The sequence below is a fragment of the Phacochoerus africanus genome, chromosome 15 (genome assembly GCF_016906955.1).
Source record: "Phacochoerus africanus isolate WHEZ1 chromosome 15, ROS_Pafr_v1, whole genome shotgun sequence".
NCBI lineage: Eukaryota > Metazoa > Chordata > Mammalia > Artiodactyla > Suidae > Phacochoerus > Phacochoerus africanus.
In genome coordinates, this window is record NC_062558.1 from 86,413,678 (window position 1) to 86,429,386 (window position 15,709).

At 38.4% G+C, this 15,709-nt stretch overlaps 1 protein-coding gene across 8 annotated transcripts in view; it reads left to right on the forward strand.

Moving 5' to 3' along the window:
• CCSER2 (coiled-coil serine rich protein 2) overlaps positions 1–15,709 on the forward strand; it is a 135,356-nt gene that overhangs the window by 41,849 nt on the left and 77,798 nt on the right. The window contains exon 1 of one of the 8 annotated variants that reach the window (XM_047759584.1): positions 113–130. The exons of the other annotated variants lie outside the window; for them this stretch is intronic. The gene's annotated coding sequence lies outside the window, so the exon portion shown is untranslated. Of the gene's footprint in view, positions 1–112; positions 131–15,709 lie in introns of those variants that run through there. 8 annotated transcript variants of the gene reach the window in all.

A 15,709-nucleotide genomic window follows, 5' to 3' on the forward strand; every position in this document is an offset into this window, starting at 1 on the left:
AGAGGCCTCTTGGAAGCTTACATATACTTCGTTTCTTCACCTTCATCCCATGTATCTTTTCCTTTTCTTATTTTGTTTTGTGTCCTTCTGCTGGAACAGATCTTAGCTGTGACTGTGACTGCTGAGTCCCGTGAGTCCTTCTTGTAAACCATTTAACCAGGGGAGCAGTCTTGAGGACTCTGACACGTCATGATTTGAAGTTATCTTTGCTCACTGCAAGGGCGGTGTCTTTTTTATTTATCATGTTTTATATTTTAATAGTAATAATTTGAAGTAGCTGTGGACCAGTTAGTAACTCCTATATCAGATTTGGATGAATTTCAGATGAATTGAGTAAATTGATATTGATAGTTTGGGAACTAGCTTACTGACTGTTATACTCTCAGTCTGGTATTCTTGATTTTCAGCCTTATGTCTACTCAGGATAACTGAGCATTTTAAACATCAGTAAACTTTTAGTTGATATTTAACTTTTTGAAGATGAAATAAAGCTTTTTTGTTTGTTTGTTTTTGGCTAGCAGATACTGTTGGAACCATATTATATGTGCACAGTGTGAGGCAAAAACATTTTCCACTGCTGTTAGAACAGTGAACCATACTTAGACTCCTTTGGTTCAATGTTGTGACCAGTATAAGAATTCTCATTGCAGAAGAGTCGAATTACAATGTCATGATGACTGAGTTCCTAACACTAAAATATTTAGGGATTGATAATTTTAAGTCATCACATGGAGTGCTTTTATTTTTGGAAGGATTTTTATAGAAAGCTAAACATGTGGTTGAACCAGGTTATCCCTGAAAGTGTTTAGCTTTATTTTTCTGTTTTACCAGCCTTGACCTATCTTCACATAGTAGGCAGGTTTAACTTTCTTATTCTTTAAACAGAGTATTTTTCACTTTAAAATGTAGATTCAGACTCTTTCTTGAACACCTTTGACATATCATTAAGTAGTTATGCCTTATGATGCTAACATATTTTATTACACAGTTCTTTACCTGTTTTTACTAAAGGAACAACTGCCTAGAATTTGGGATTCTACCTTGGTAACAGATGCTGTTAGACTTTACTGAGACTTAAAGTTATGATGAATGTCATAATATTCTTGGCAGTAATTTATGTGGGAATAGAAATTCCCTAGGTTTTTTAGCACTGAATTTTGGAATTTCCTGTAGCCCAGAAATATAGCAGAGGAATACCAGAATATCAAATTTGGTTTGTTTTTTTCATATTTGGTCTTATTTTAAATTTTAGAGGAAATCCCAATAAGTTGTAAGTTACTCTCTAATTTTACAGCAGTGTTCTTAATTTAGCTTGGGTTATTTTACTTTAAGGAAGGCACTGGGAATGCTTTAATCTTTTTAAAGTGTATTCATATATATTGTCCCAATGATGGTGGCAAAAAAATTGGCTTCCTTCTGCTTGTTTTCCACCCCATTCAACAGTCTTTCATACCACTGTTACTATTTTGTTAAACTCTGGTGAAATCATGCCGCTTTAAATCCCTTTGTTCAGGGGCCTTTTATCTTATGCTGCTTCTCTCTTACCTTCATCTCATGCAAAGACCATTTGGGATAATTTACATTTCTCTAAGTGCACCCATTCTGTGCCTTACCCTGTGTTGTTCTTTAGCCTAGCATGCTCTCTTCCCATGCTTCCTCTGTATATCAAGTTTATTCATCCTCTGAGGCTCTATTCAGATCTGTTATCTCTTCCTACCTCCTAAGTGTTATCTGTTCAGTGATGGGACCTCATGGCACTCTTAAATCATGCCCTGGTTTTCTGCTTTTCTTCTTCCTGCTAAATAGTGAAGACTGCTGTTTTTCATCTTTTTTTTTTTTTTTTTGCACAAATTCTGACTTAGTGTGGGTAGATAGTCCTTTGAATTACAGTTAATCACTACTTCCTCTCTGCTTCTAACCATATTGCTTCCTTCTAGTTTTAGCACTTTATTTGCTTCTGGTGTACTACACTGTATTGGTCTCCCCACCTACAGGGAAGGTACTTTTGAAGGCAAGAAGTGGCCTGTGTCTTATTCATCTTTTTTCCTGTCACAGGGTAGAACCTGTCATAGTTTGAAGTGAAATTAAGAACCTAGATAAGGTCCAGTGATATGAATTATATTTAAAAATTTTAATTTACTTAGTGAATTTCTAATTTTCTGATGTTTATGTCATCCTTCACTCAGGTTTTACCTTAGATCTTGAATCAATATTAGGTTCTTTGTTATTTATGTTTGTTTGTCTTTTTTTTTTGTTTTGGTCTTTTTTTTTTGTCCTTTTATGGCTGTACCCATGACATACGGAGTTTTCTGGCTAGGGGTCTAATCGGAGCTGTTGCTGATGGCCTACGCCAGAGCCACAGCAACACCAGATCCGAGCCGCGTCTGCGACCTGACCTACACCACAGCTCATGGCAATGCCGGATCCTTAACCCCCTGAGCGAGGCCAGGGATCAAACTCGCAACCTCATTCCTAGTCAAATTTTTTTCCTCTGTGCCATGACGGGAACTCCTGTTTATTGTTTTTTTTGGGCAGCACATGAGGCATATGGAGGTTAGGGGTCGAATTGGAACTGTAGCCTCTTGCCTACGCCACAGCAGTGCCAGATCTGAACAGTGTACCAATCAGATTTGTTTCTGCTGAGCCGAGACAGGAACTCCTATTTATGTTTAAATTGTATTGTTTCAGTTTAGAATAAAGCCCCAAATTTTGGTCTGTGGTCCATGAGGCTACTTTCATAGCTATACTTTTGACTCTTATAGTATCCTAGTGCTTGGGTTTACATAACCCTCGTTTTATTTAATAATGGCCCCAAAGCCTAAGAGGAGTGATACTGGCAATTTGGATATGCCAAAGAGAAGTGAAAGACTGCTTTCTTCAATGAAATGGTAAGAGTTCCTGACATAGTAAGGAAAGGAAAATTATATGCTGAGGTTGCCAAGACCTAGGTAAGAACAAATCTTAAATCTTCTATGTGTGAAATTGTAAAGGAAAAAGAAGTTTGTGCTAGTCATGTACCTCAGACTGCAAAAGTTAGGGCCACAGTGCATGGTAAGTGCTTCGTTAAGATGAAAAAGGTGGAGTTCTCCTTGTGGCTCAGTGGAAACGCATCTGACTAGTATCCATGAGAACATAGGTTCGATTCCTGGCCTTGCTCAGTGGGTTAAGAATCCGGTGTTGCCGTGAGCTGTGGTGTAGGTCGCAGATGTGGCTTGGATCTCGTGTTGCTGTGGCTCTGGCGTAGGCCAGCAGCATCAGCTCCAATTAGACTCCTAGTCTGGGAACCTCCACATGCTGTGGGTGCCTCCCTAAAAAGAAAAAAAAGGGCATTAAAATTGAACAGTAAGATATTTTGAGAGAGAAGAAGAAGAGAGAGAGACTACATTCATATAACTTACTACAGTATATTTTTATAATTGTTTAATTTTGTTATTAGTTATTATTGATCTCTTACTGTGCCTAATTTATAAATTAAACTTTATCATAGGTCTATATGTACAGAAAAAAACACGGTGTTTGTTTTGTCTGGTACTATCTGTGGTTACAGGCATCCACAGGGAATCTTGCGAAGTATCCTGTTTGGATAAGGGGGACACTGCTCTACCTGTTTACTGCTGTCCTCTGGTTTTCTGTTTGTTATCAGATGTCAGCCTTTTGGAAAATGATTAATATGCAATTATTGGAGAATAATCTCTTTTTGAAAATGAAAACAAAAAGTCATCTGCTTCCCCTCTTACTCATTTCTGCACTGAACTATAGTAGATTGGGGAAAAGAAAGGGGAAAAAAGCTAATATGTGGAGGATTTCATTTATATATTTCCTCTTTTTGGTTCATTTATTTGTTCAGCATATATTTTAAAATTTTCATGTGTGTTACTACTGGTTACTGAGAAATACATGTGAAGAAAGAGACCGTTGCTACCTCAGCAGAAACTCATGATCCACATTAAGAGAGGGGATATACTTGTGGCCATTAAAGGAAGGTTCCATGCTGACCTATTTCAGGTTCAGAGTTTGGGGAGGTTTGTATGGTATTTCAAGAAAAGCTTCTTTATGAGTTTAAAATGTAAAGGAAAAATTTTTGGCTTTAATTTCTGTCTCCTTTTTCTTCAGGATGTATTAACAGGGGACAGCAAGATACAGCCTTCAAGCTGCCCACCTATTTTTGTAAATAAATTTTTGTACATGTAAAGTTTAAATTACTCACAGTCTGTGGCCGCTTTCATGCTATTGTGGTAATATTGCATAGTTGCATCACAGACTGTATTGCACACAAACCAAAAATATTTACTATCTGGCCTTTAAGGAAAAGTTTGCTGACTCCTACATTAGAATGCTGCAGATAATTTTAAAGATTCAGAAATTAACTTTGTAAACCAAATATAAATCTGTGGAAACCTTTTGGGCACTCAGTTTTCTCTGTTATCATTGCTATACGTTCTTCCTCTGGCCCCCAGTGGACGGTATCCATCAATCCATTTAACATATTTGAGTGACTACTATGTGCAAAGCATTGAGAACACAGTGACCAAGACAGCTATGGGTTCTGTTTGGGCTTATATTTTGTTGAGGCACATGTAGTTGAAATATTTAACTAATTAGCTTCAACTGATAAGTGGGAAAAATGTCACAGAGAATCACAAAGTGTGAAAGTGTATTATTGGAAAATTGGTCTGGTGTGGTTTTAGCTAAGGCTTTTTCAGAAAACAATGTTTAGGCTAAGTTGGCCCAGGAATACAGGAGGTAAAAAGGGTATATGTAATTGGAAGAATGTTAGGTGTTTTTAGTAAATGGCATATGGAAATGCCTTGAGGTAGGAAGGGATCATGGAATGTTTGAGGAAATATGAAAAGGCCAGTATGGGCTGAGAACTGAAACAATGGGGAGGAGTGGCAGGAGAGAAGAGGCTATTGTATAGAGCTTTTATGGAGCTTAGCAGGTTTGGATCTTTACCCTAAAAATTAAAGACAAGCTGTTGGAGGGATTTCAAGCTGGACAGGGACACAATTCAAATTATATTTTTAAAATGCTCCATATAAAGATCGAATTAGAAGGGAGGTAGACAGTATGCTGGAAGCTATCATGCAAGTGAGGGAAGGTAGTGGCTTGGGCCAAGGTGGTGGCAGAGTTGAGATGTAGAGGGTCCAGCAGTTTTGGAAACAGGTTTAATGAGAGTACAGCTGTTGAAATTCTGTTATTCACTGAGCATAGAGGAAAAAGGTATCACCTCCCCACTTTCAGACATTATGATTAGTACTATTGCTCTCATTCATTCTCAGATCCTCAGAATCATCCTGAATTGCCAGTTCGAGTTGTTATTTTCCTGTTGGTTTTCCCATTCCTTATAATGTCAAATCTAAACTCCTTGACTGGCTCTCCATGGTCCTTTCTTACTTTATACAAGTCTATCTAGTTTCTTTTAATCTCCAGTTCCTACTATGTGCCTTGAATATAGTTGATATTTCACTCTCTCTTATCACTCTTTTAGGTTTTTGGCAGTAAATATTCATTATATGCTTGTTGAAGTGGGTGCCATGATGGTATGTCATTTAATTCAAAATAAGTAGAAACTCAAACTAGATATAATGTTTAATATTATTCATTATTTTCTGTACACATTATGACATAACCTATTTACAAAGTAAGTTTCTAAGGTACCACGTGTCATAATAGCAAGTTGCAAGTAACTAAAGGGACAGCTTACAGAAAGTTGAGACCGTCCTAATATAGGTAAATGAAAATCTTAAACTGATATTGATACTTTCAGTATGTTCTGATGCAGAATACAAGACTTAATGGCATAGAAGGAATCTAATCCAACTCAGTTGACTGTTTTATAGATAAGGGGGCAGAATGAGATGAGGAAACTAAATTTTTCTTAATTTCACATTTTTGGGGCCAGACTTGGCGAATCTCCCATGTGCATTTAATTACTAGCATGGCTTCTTTTTGACCTGTTGATGTAATTTTTAACAAAAAGTTTAACCATGAGGTTGTGGGTTCGATCCCTGGCCTTGCTCAGTGGGTTAACGATCCGGCGTTGCCGTGAGCTGTGGTGTAGGCTGCAGACACGGCTCAGATCCCACGTGGCTGTGGCTCTGGTGTAGGCCGGTGGCTACAGCTCCAATTGGACCCCTAGCCTGGGAACCTCCATATGCCGTGGGAGCGGCCCAAGAAATGGCAAAAAGACCAAAAATAAATAAATTAATTAAAAAAAAAGTTTAAATTTATCATATATAGTTGTTGCGACCCTTTAAGCATATTTTTCTTCACTCCATATTGTTTTGTCTAGACTAAATCTATTTAATATGAAGTTGGATTCAGTAATTGTTTATTGAGCTTCTACTATGTTTCAGATATTATTAAGTGCCAAAGGTACTGAATATGCAAAAGTCTTTTTTTGTCCCTAATTCAAAATCTAGTATGACAGGCAAACTTATAAATAGATAATCATAAATATAGTTTTTAAGTGATATCATGCATGCTGTGTTAGCATATGCATGATATGCTAAGAGGAAGTGATATCTGAGTTGAGTTGAATTTTGAAGATGGATACAAAGTTGATCAATTGGTCAAGGAAAAGAGAGGGTGAGCATTTTAGGCATAAGAAATAGCATGTATGGTGACATGGAGGGATTACAAAATCATGTTGTACTTGAGAGGAGTAATTGCATTGCTAATAAATTGTGAAGTGGATAGTACAGATGAAGTTAGTTACAGAATTAAGAAAGTAGAAAGGAAGGAAAGTTTTGTATCTCAAATCAGAAAGACAAACGAGGAGTTCCCGTTGTGGCTCAGTGTGTTAAGGAACCCAGTGTGGTCTCCTTGAGGATGCAAGTTTGATCTCTGGCCTCGATCAGTGGGTTAAGGATCCACCTTTGCCACAAGCTTTGGCGTAGGTCACAGATGTGGCTTGGATTGGTGTTGCTGTGGCTGTGGTGTAGGCCTGCAGCTGCAGCTCTGATTCAGTCCCTAGCCTGGGAACTTCCATGTGCTGCAGGTGCAGCCATTAAAGAAAAAACAAACAAACAAAAAAAATGTGACATTTGCAAATCAGATTTTAGAATAGTGTAAGACAGACATAACAAATATTATATCAGGGAGTCCCCATTGTGGCTCAGTGGTTAACAAATCCGACCAGGAACCATGAGGTTGCAGGTTTGATCCCTGGCCTGGCTCAGTGGGTTAAGGATCTGGCATTGCTGAGCTGTGGTGTAGGTCGCAGACACGGCTCAGATCCCGCATTGCTGTGGCTCTGGTTTAGACCCGCGGCTACAGCTCCGATTAGACCCCTAGCCTGGGAACCTCCATATGCTGCAGGTGCAGCCCTAGAAAAGACAAAAAAAAAGAAAAAAGTTATATCAGTGTCTGTATTTCAGATCTTTATACACACTTCCTATGTATTGGGACTATGAGCAAAGTAATTTTTTCTGAGCATTTTTTTCTTTTTTTCCATCGAAATGGAGTTATTGGACTCTCTAAACTCTTCTTGGGTCAGAGCCTGTGTTTCAGAGAAAAAGTTAGTAAACTTAAATGTTTGTTAAAAAAAAAAAAAAGTAATTTGTTCACTACCAAGTCCCTTTTACCTAGCATAGTACCTAGCATAGAGTATATGAGTAATTAGTAATATTTATGAAGAAAATACTAAATTTTGTGAGTTAGCTCATGTAGATATTATAAACTAGTTATGGTTGATGAGGACACTGAGGCTAAGGAGTAAAATGCTTTTTACTAATTAAATGAAGTCACAAGTTGTTGAATTGCTGTTATAGCCTGAATGAGTAGTCATTTCAAAAAAAGTATTAATTTAGAGCACCAAAGTAAATACCTTTATCAGTTAGACTATTACAGAATGCCTCTGCCTTTGGTCTTAGAGACTCCATTTATTTCCAAAATTACTTAGGACAGTCCTTTCTTCCCCTCACCTCCTTCAATGAGGTTTTTTTTTAAACTTTTTTTATTTGTATGCATTAAGGTTTACTCTTTGTGCTATAAAGATCATTGGATTTTGACAAATACTTAATGTCTTGTATTCACCATTACAGTATCACAAATAGGTTCACCATCCTAAAATAGCCCCTGTATTTCATCTAATTCTCCCCGCAATGAACCCCTTGAAAACACTAATGTATAGACCATCTCTAGAATTTTGCCTTTTTTTTCCTTCTTCTTTTTTGGCTGCCCTGTGGCATATGGAGTTCCCAGGTCAGGGATCAGATCCGAACTGCTGTTGCACCTATGCCACAGCTTTTGGCCATGCAAGATCCTTTAACCCACTGGACTGTGCTGAGATTTAAACCTGTGTCCTGGCGCTGCAGAGACACTGTACTACAGCAGGAACTCCAATTTTGCATTTTTAACAATATTGTATAATTGAAATCATACACCATATAGCTTTTTCATACTGGCTTCTCTCATTTAGCAGTATGCATTTAGGATTCATCCATGACTTTTTGTGGCTTGTCACTTGATTTCCTTTTATTAATGAATAATACTACACTGCATGGATGTACCACAGTTTATCTCTGGTTCAACTATCAAAGGATATGTCGGTTGCTTCATTTTTGGCCATTTTGACCAAAGCTGCTATAAATATTCATGTTTAGGTATTTCTGTGAACAAGTGTTTTCAACTGGGGAAAATACCAAAGAATGCAATTGCTCAGTAATGTAGTAAGACTGTTTAGCCTTGCAAGAAACTGACAAATTGTTTTACAGAGTAGCTGTAGCATTTTGTATTCCCACTGGGAGGGAGTGAGAGTTCCAGTTGCTCTGCATCCTCACCAGCCATTGGTATTGTCAGTGTTTTGGATTTTAGTCGGTTTTAATACACGTGTCTTATTGTTTTAAATTTGAAGTTCCCTCCATGGTGAATGATGTTGAGCATGTTTTCATATGCTTGTCATCTGTATATCTTTGTTGAAGTGTCAGTTTAAGTCTTTTGACCATTTTAAAATTAATTTCTTAATGTTGAGTTTTTTAAGAGTTCCTTTTATATTTTGGGTATGTCTTTTATCAGATATGTGTTTTACAGATGTTTTTTCCTAGTCTGTACCTTGTCTTTTCATTCTCATAAAAGTATCTTTCACAGAACAAACTTTTGTTATGTTTTATTTGTTTTTGTTTTTTCTTTTGAGGGCTGCGTCTGGGGCATATGGAGGTTCCTGGGCTAGGGATCAAATTGGAGCTGCAGCTGCAGCCACAGCAATGCAGGATCTGAGCTGCATCTTCGACCTACACCACAGCTTGCAGCAATGCCAGATCTTTAAACCACTGAGTGAGACTAGGGATTGAACCTGCATCCTCATGGAGACTAGTCGGGTTCTTAACCAGCTGAGCCACAATGGCAACTCCTTGGAGCAAACGTTTTAATAAATTCCACTTAACAATTTTTTTTTTCACAGATCATGGTATAGGTGGTGGTGTTTAAAAATCATCACCAAAGTAGTTTTTTCACTTTGTTTACTTCAAGAAGTTTTATAGTCTTGTTTTACTTTTTGGTCCATACCCATTTTGAGTTAATTTTTGTATGATGCCTGTGTTTGGGTTGATTTTGCATAAATTTTATTTGAGTTCCAGCACTATTTGTTTAGAAGACTATCCTTTCTTCATTAAATTGCCTTTGCTCTTTTTTCAGTATCAGTTGAGTATATTTGTGTGGGTCTGCTTTTGAGCTCTCTCTTCTGTTTCATTGATCTGTATGTCTTCTCTTTTGCCAGTAACATTCTGTCTTGATTATTGTTTTGTTATATCTTATAAGGAAGTCTTGTGTTGTATAATAAAGAATCTAGCTGGTTTTTGTTCCCAGTTTCTGCGTGGGAGCCTCTACATTTTTGGAATTTTCCAAGTGGTAGGAGTGTTTTTGTTCGTGGTGGGCCCTAATAGTTTATGCTAACAAGATGACTCAGGGTGGGGATAGCCCATGCAAGAAAAAATAAACATGTGATTAGATGGTTGGGGTGTTGAGTCCTGTGATATATTGTTGAAAACTAGTCAAATTTTTTAATATCACAACATGGAAATTCCTTTTTTTTTTTGGTCTTTTTAGGGCTGCACCTGTGGCTAGGGTTTGAATTGGAACTTCAGCTGCTGGCCTACACCACAGCCATAGCAATGAAGGATCTGAACCAAATCTGTGACCTACACTCCAGCTTGTGGCAACAGCAGATCCTTAATCCACTGAGCAAGGCCAGGATTGAACCTGTATCCTCATGGACATTATGTTGGGTTTTTAACCTGCTGAGCCACAGTGGGAACTCAAAAAATCATATTCTTTGCCTTCCTTGGGGTTTGTTTTTGTTACTTTCTGTGGGGTATATCTGTTCTTTTAGTGAGTTTTCTAAACTATATTTGCAAAATCTCTAGTCATGTGTGGCCTATGAAGGCTGTTACTTTGGCTTGTGTTTCTTTAGTGTTTTATACTAGACGGAAAATAGAAAAGAAGAGAGAGAGGGAGGGAGAGTGGGTATAAAAGAGAGGAAGAGAAGGAGGGAAAGAAGAGAGGGAGGCAGAAAAAGAACAAAGAATTAAAAAGAGAACAATAAAAAATCTTAGAGTCAAGGGGTTCCTGTTGTGGCTCAGCGGAAATGAATCTGATTAGCGTCCATGAAGATGCTGGTTTGATCCCTGGCCTTGCTCAGTGGGTTAAGGATCCGGCATTGCTGTGAGCTGAGGTGTAGGTCACGGATGTGGCTTGGATCTGGCATTGCTGTGGCTGTGGTTTAGGTCAGCAGCTATACCTCCTATTCAGCCTCTGGCCTGGGGACCTCCGTATGCCATGGGTGTGGCCCTAAAAAGACCAAAAGAAAAAAAAAAAAACCCACAGAAACTTAAAGTCAAAATTAACAAATAAAACCACAAAAATCTCAGTGTTCATGTCTTTGTATATTGGCTCTGTGTTGGGGCAGTCCTTCTGTGTTTATCCTGACCATTTACAACTTTACCTTAGCCTTCCCTTGCTACTTTTTCCTGGCCTGCAGATTAGCCAGAGTTGAAAGGTTTGGGTTTTCTTTGGTCTTTACTGAGAATCCATTCTGCCGTGGGCATTTTTGTGGCTTTCTAAATTCCCCAGCATACATGGCACTTTTGAGTTACCTAATTTTCCTAAGAAATTCTTTCCTCAGTCTTTTTTCTCAGTCATTTAGTATTCTATTATGTATCCCAACTATAATCTTTTGCCTCAGGGTAATTGTGGATTGTTTGTTTGACTTAAAATGTTTTTGAGCAATTCCCACAGCTTCTCTGCCTGAGTGACTTCCAAGTTAGGCAAAACAAAGACAAGCACTTTGTGTTAGTCATTTGGGTAACCCTAGGCAGGTTAGAGTAGACACAATATTTTGTGAATAAAGTCGCCATTGTGCCTTTTGGAACCAGGTAGCAGAGTCCCACACTAGGGACAAAGTCTGCTTTAAGTCTGCAGTCAAGCCGGGAAGGGGCTTATGGGAAAGGCCCTTGGATGATTGGAATGCAAATTGTTACAGCAATTCTGGGAAATGGTTTAGGAGTTCCTTGTGAAGTTAAAGGTAAACTCACTGTATCATCCAACAATCTCATTCACTTGGGTATTTACCTTAGAGAAGTGAAAGCTTATATCCATACAAAAACCTGTACATGAATGTTCATAATAGCTTTGTTTAAAAACTAGAAAAACCAAAATATCCTTCAGTGAGTAAATAGATACACAAACTGGTACATCCATGCTGTGGAATATTATTCAACAGAAAAAAGTAATGTTGTGTATTACTGATATTTTTAGGCATGCTGCTGAATAAAATAAGCCAATTTCAGAAAGTTATATTCTGTATGATTCCGTTCCTATCACATTCTTAGAAGATAAAATGTAATGATGGAGAATGGATCATTGTCTGCTAGAGGTTATGGGTGGGAGGAGGGTGTGATTATAACTGGATAGTACAAGAAAGTTTCTTTGGGTGAAGAAGTTGTTATGTTTCCTGATTATTGGTGTTTACAAAAATTTACATGTTATTTAAAATTCAGAAACTGTATGCCAAAAGAAAAATTAATTTTACTGCATGGTACTTATTTTAAATTAGTGATGGTATCATTCATTTGTCAAAAAACATTTAGGCTTCTGCCACCTTATTAGTGAAAGATAAAATTGTTGAAGGAAGCACTAGTCCACCATCTCATAGTTCACTCTTTTTAAATGGAAGATTATTCTCAGAGGCCAAGGAAGTTCTGTGGCACTTCTGCTAGTATGTGCTCAGTCAGGGTTTTAATTCCAGTGAGGCTTGTGAGAAGCCTCTGAAAGCCAGAGAGTATACACATTTAGGTTTTCATTGTCATACTCCCAGTTAATAATTGTACTAGATGGTTTCCCAACTAAAACAGGTATGTGTGGATATTGGCTTCCAACAAGTGTAGGCTTGCCAGTGAGAGGAAGAGCCTGCCATCACAAACATGGAACAGAAACTCTTTCCCTGTTAAGTAATCTCCATGCTTATATGGCTTCCTTTCTTCCTCTAATAATGCATTTTCCTGGTCTGTGCAGATGATAGATTTCTAAACTGGTGAAGAAAAATTATAATAGTTTAATTTTTTTCTTAACTCTTTGCCTGAACACTTATTGAAAGGTCAAATAATCTCTGACAGAACTCTTCTCAAAATTGATACTGGAGAAACAGAGACCTTCCATAAAGATGAATATGGGAAAAACTAAGACAAATATCAGAATCCATTCTTCTCTCTCAGCACTGTCTCTCTTGTCAAACCCATTATTAAGTATCTTTCAGTTCTCATCTGTATGACTCCCACACCTTAAATCTCTTTGCTCACCTCCACGCCCCTGTATATTCAGTTGTCTGGTGGTCATGTCTTTTTGAAGATGCAGTGGATGTGTCAAAATTGTCAGATTCTAAAATTATGTATTAATTTTTTTCAACTCCCAGGTCTGGTTATCTTTTTTTAATACTTTGTTTCAGTGAATCAGAATCATCCATCTGTTTCTAAATCCAGGGACCAAGGAGTCATTCATGGCTCTTTCTTACTTAGTTAACTTTGGTTCTATAGATACTAACTCCTCAGTATGTCTCATAATTGCTTATTCTTTCATTATTCTGGATACTGGTTAATATCAGGTGCTGTTATATGTCACATGGATTCTGCAATGGCCATAAAACTTTTTGACCCCCATTTAAATCCGTTGTCTTCACTGCAACCAGAATCATGTTTCTTTAATACACATCTCAATTTGTCACTTCTTTAAACTCAATAGTCATACCCCCTCATTGAAATAGAGCCCACACTCCTTAATGTGGCTTAAATAGTTGTTCATGTATAGGTATACTTCTGTCTCTTCCCTTTACACTCTGTATTTAAAGCGTTTGTCTTAATTCCGGCTACTATAACAAAATACCATATAGACTGAGTGGCTTAAGCAGCAGACATTTGGTTCTCACAGTCTTGGAGCCTGGAAGTCCTAGATCACAGTGTTGGCAAATTCAGTTCTTGGTGAAAGCCTTCTTCCTGACTTGTAGACGGCCCTCTTTTAACAGTATCCTCACGTGGTGGAGGTGGTGGAGAGAGAGTGTATGTGCTCTGGCTCTGGTCTCTTTCGTTTTTCTTTTTTTTTGTTTTTTTTTGTCTTTTTTGTCTTTTTTTTTTTTTTGTAGTTGTTGTTGCTGTTGCTATTTCTTGGGCCGCTCCCGCGGCATATGGAGGTTCCCAGGCTAGGGGTCGAATCGGAGCTGTAGCCACCGGCCTACGCCAGAGCCACAGCATCGCGGGATCCGAGCCGCGTCTGCAACCTACACCACAGCGTACGGCAACGCCGGATCGTTAACCCACTGAGCAAGGGCAGGGACCGAACCCGCAACCTCATGGTTCCTAGTCGGATTCGTTAACCACTGCGCCATGACGGGAACTCCTCTTTCGTTTTTCTAAGGACGCTAATCCTATCACCTTGTCCCCACCATCCTGACCTTGTCTAAACCTGTTACCTCTCAAAATCCTTACTTCCAAGTACCCTCACATTGAATAGGGGAGGGGGTGGGTGCAGCAGACAAACATTCAGTCCCTAATAAGCGTTAATGAGTTACTGGGAAGTCATTTGAATAGAGTAGGTCAGCAGTAGGTCCTGTAATCCAGATTTGACCAACCACTTGCTTTTTCACAGCCTGCAACCTGGGAATGTTTTTTACATTTCTAGAGGTTACACTTTAAATGCTCGTATAAGTACCTACATAATATACTTGATTTCTCTGTAGGTCTCTAAAATCTAAAATATTTACTTTTCGCCTTTAAAAATAGTTTTTGTCAACATTTGGAGTAGATTATGCTTTTGCTTCCTTGCCCTTGTTTAATGCAGAAAATAGTCTCCTGTGTTCTAGAGCTCAAATTTGCTTGTTTCTTAGATTGTCTTTGACTTGACTTTGTTATAGGTTGTCTCTGATTAGCCAAGACTTATATATCTGTCTGCTGTACCCTCATGGCACTTGGGCAGTTACCATACCATGAAGAAAATGTCTTTGAGAGGAGACATGTAATCTCGGAGGGTTGTTGTGACATTGTTAAATTAGCATTCATTAAGTGAGACCCAGTGTGTTGGCTGGTGAATTCCAGTTCAATAAAAGACCACAAGGGAAATTGAAATAGAGATATTTATTACTAACAGGACTTGGAGGAAGCACATAGCACTCCTGGAGTGGCCACGTGGGAGATACATGGCATCCCTTGAGGAGTCATACAAGGGCAGACAGAGTGGCAAGAACCTGTGTGTCCAAAATATGGACCCTAATAATAAAAGTGCTTTGAGGTTCCTAGGCTAAGGCTAGAGCCAATTCAAACTAAAAAGTGCAGGATTTTAGTAAGCTCTGTGGGGGTCTTACCCTAGGTTGTTCAAAGGGAAGGCCTGGGAGCCAGGGGAGACTAATCCTCATAGGGGCTACTGGAGAAGTCATATTAGGAACTTTTGTTTGCTTGTGACTCTGGGGCTGTTATCTAAGGCATCACTCATGGGAGGGGCTAGTTTTAGTTTAAGGCCTCTGCAGGCTGCTTGGTCACATAAAATGGATGCCAAGGCACCAATATTGTGGAGTAGTTTAGCTAAACTCTCAACAAAGATAGGGACTCTTTTTATATGGATATACCCTGTGCCCAGAATTATGCCTTGCATATATTGTTTTTTTATATGTGTTGAATGTTTGAAAGTGTGTCTTGTAGTTATCACATGGAGGGGCAGGATGAACTCCCCTCCCTCAAAATTTGTTCAAGTGTTAAGAAGGACGGTGCCACACCCACACCAAGAGAATGTGAAAAGATTTATTACTCACATAATGAGACTTTCTGGGAACACCAGGGCAGGCACCCAAACTGGTCCAGGATGGCCTGAGTGGAGAGGGGAGGGGCGGGCGGCTCTGGTTATCATTGTGGTTAGGGTGGGCTCCCTTATGCAGGCGAGGTTTGTGTGGTTTGAACTTCCTTACTGTTGCCAAGGAAGGTAGACTTTTTTCAGCATGAAGTTTTGTTTATTATAAAAGCAGTATGTCTTTATTACAAAATCAAAAAGAAAGTATAAAAATCAAAATAAATACAAAGAGCAATTAGCATATATCTCACATCATGGAAAATAATAATTATTTGGTTTATCACTATTCAGATATTTAAATGTATTTTTCAGCATTAAAGGTGGAATCATATTTTATATATATGATTGCTTTCTCCCCACCCCTACCATTTTCCAGAACGTCTTT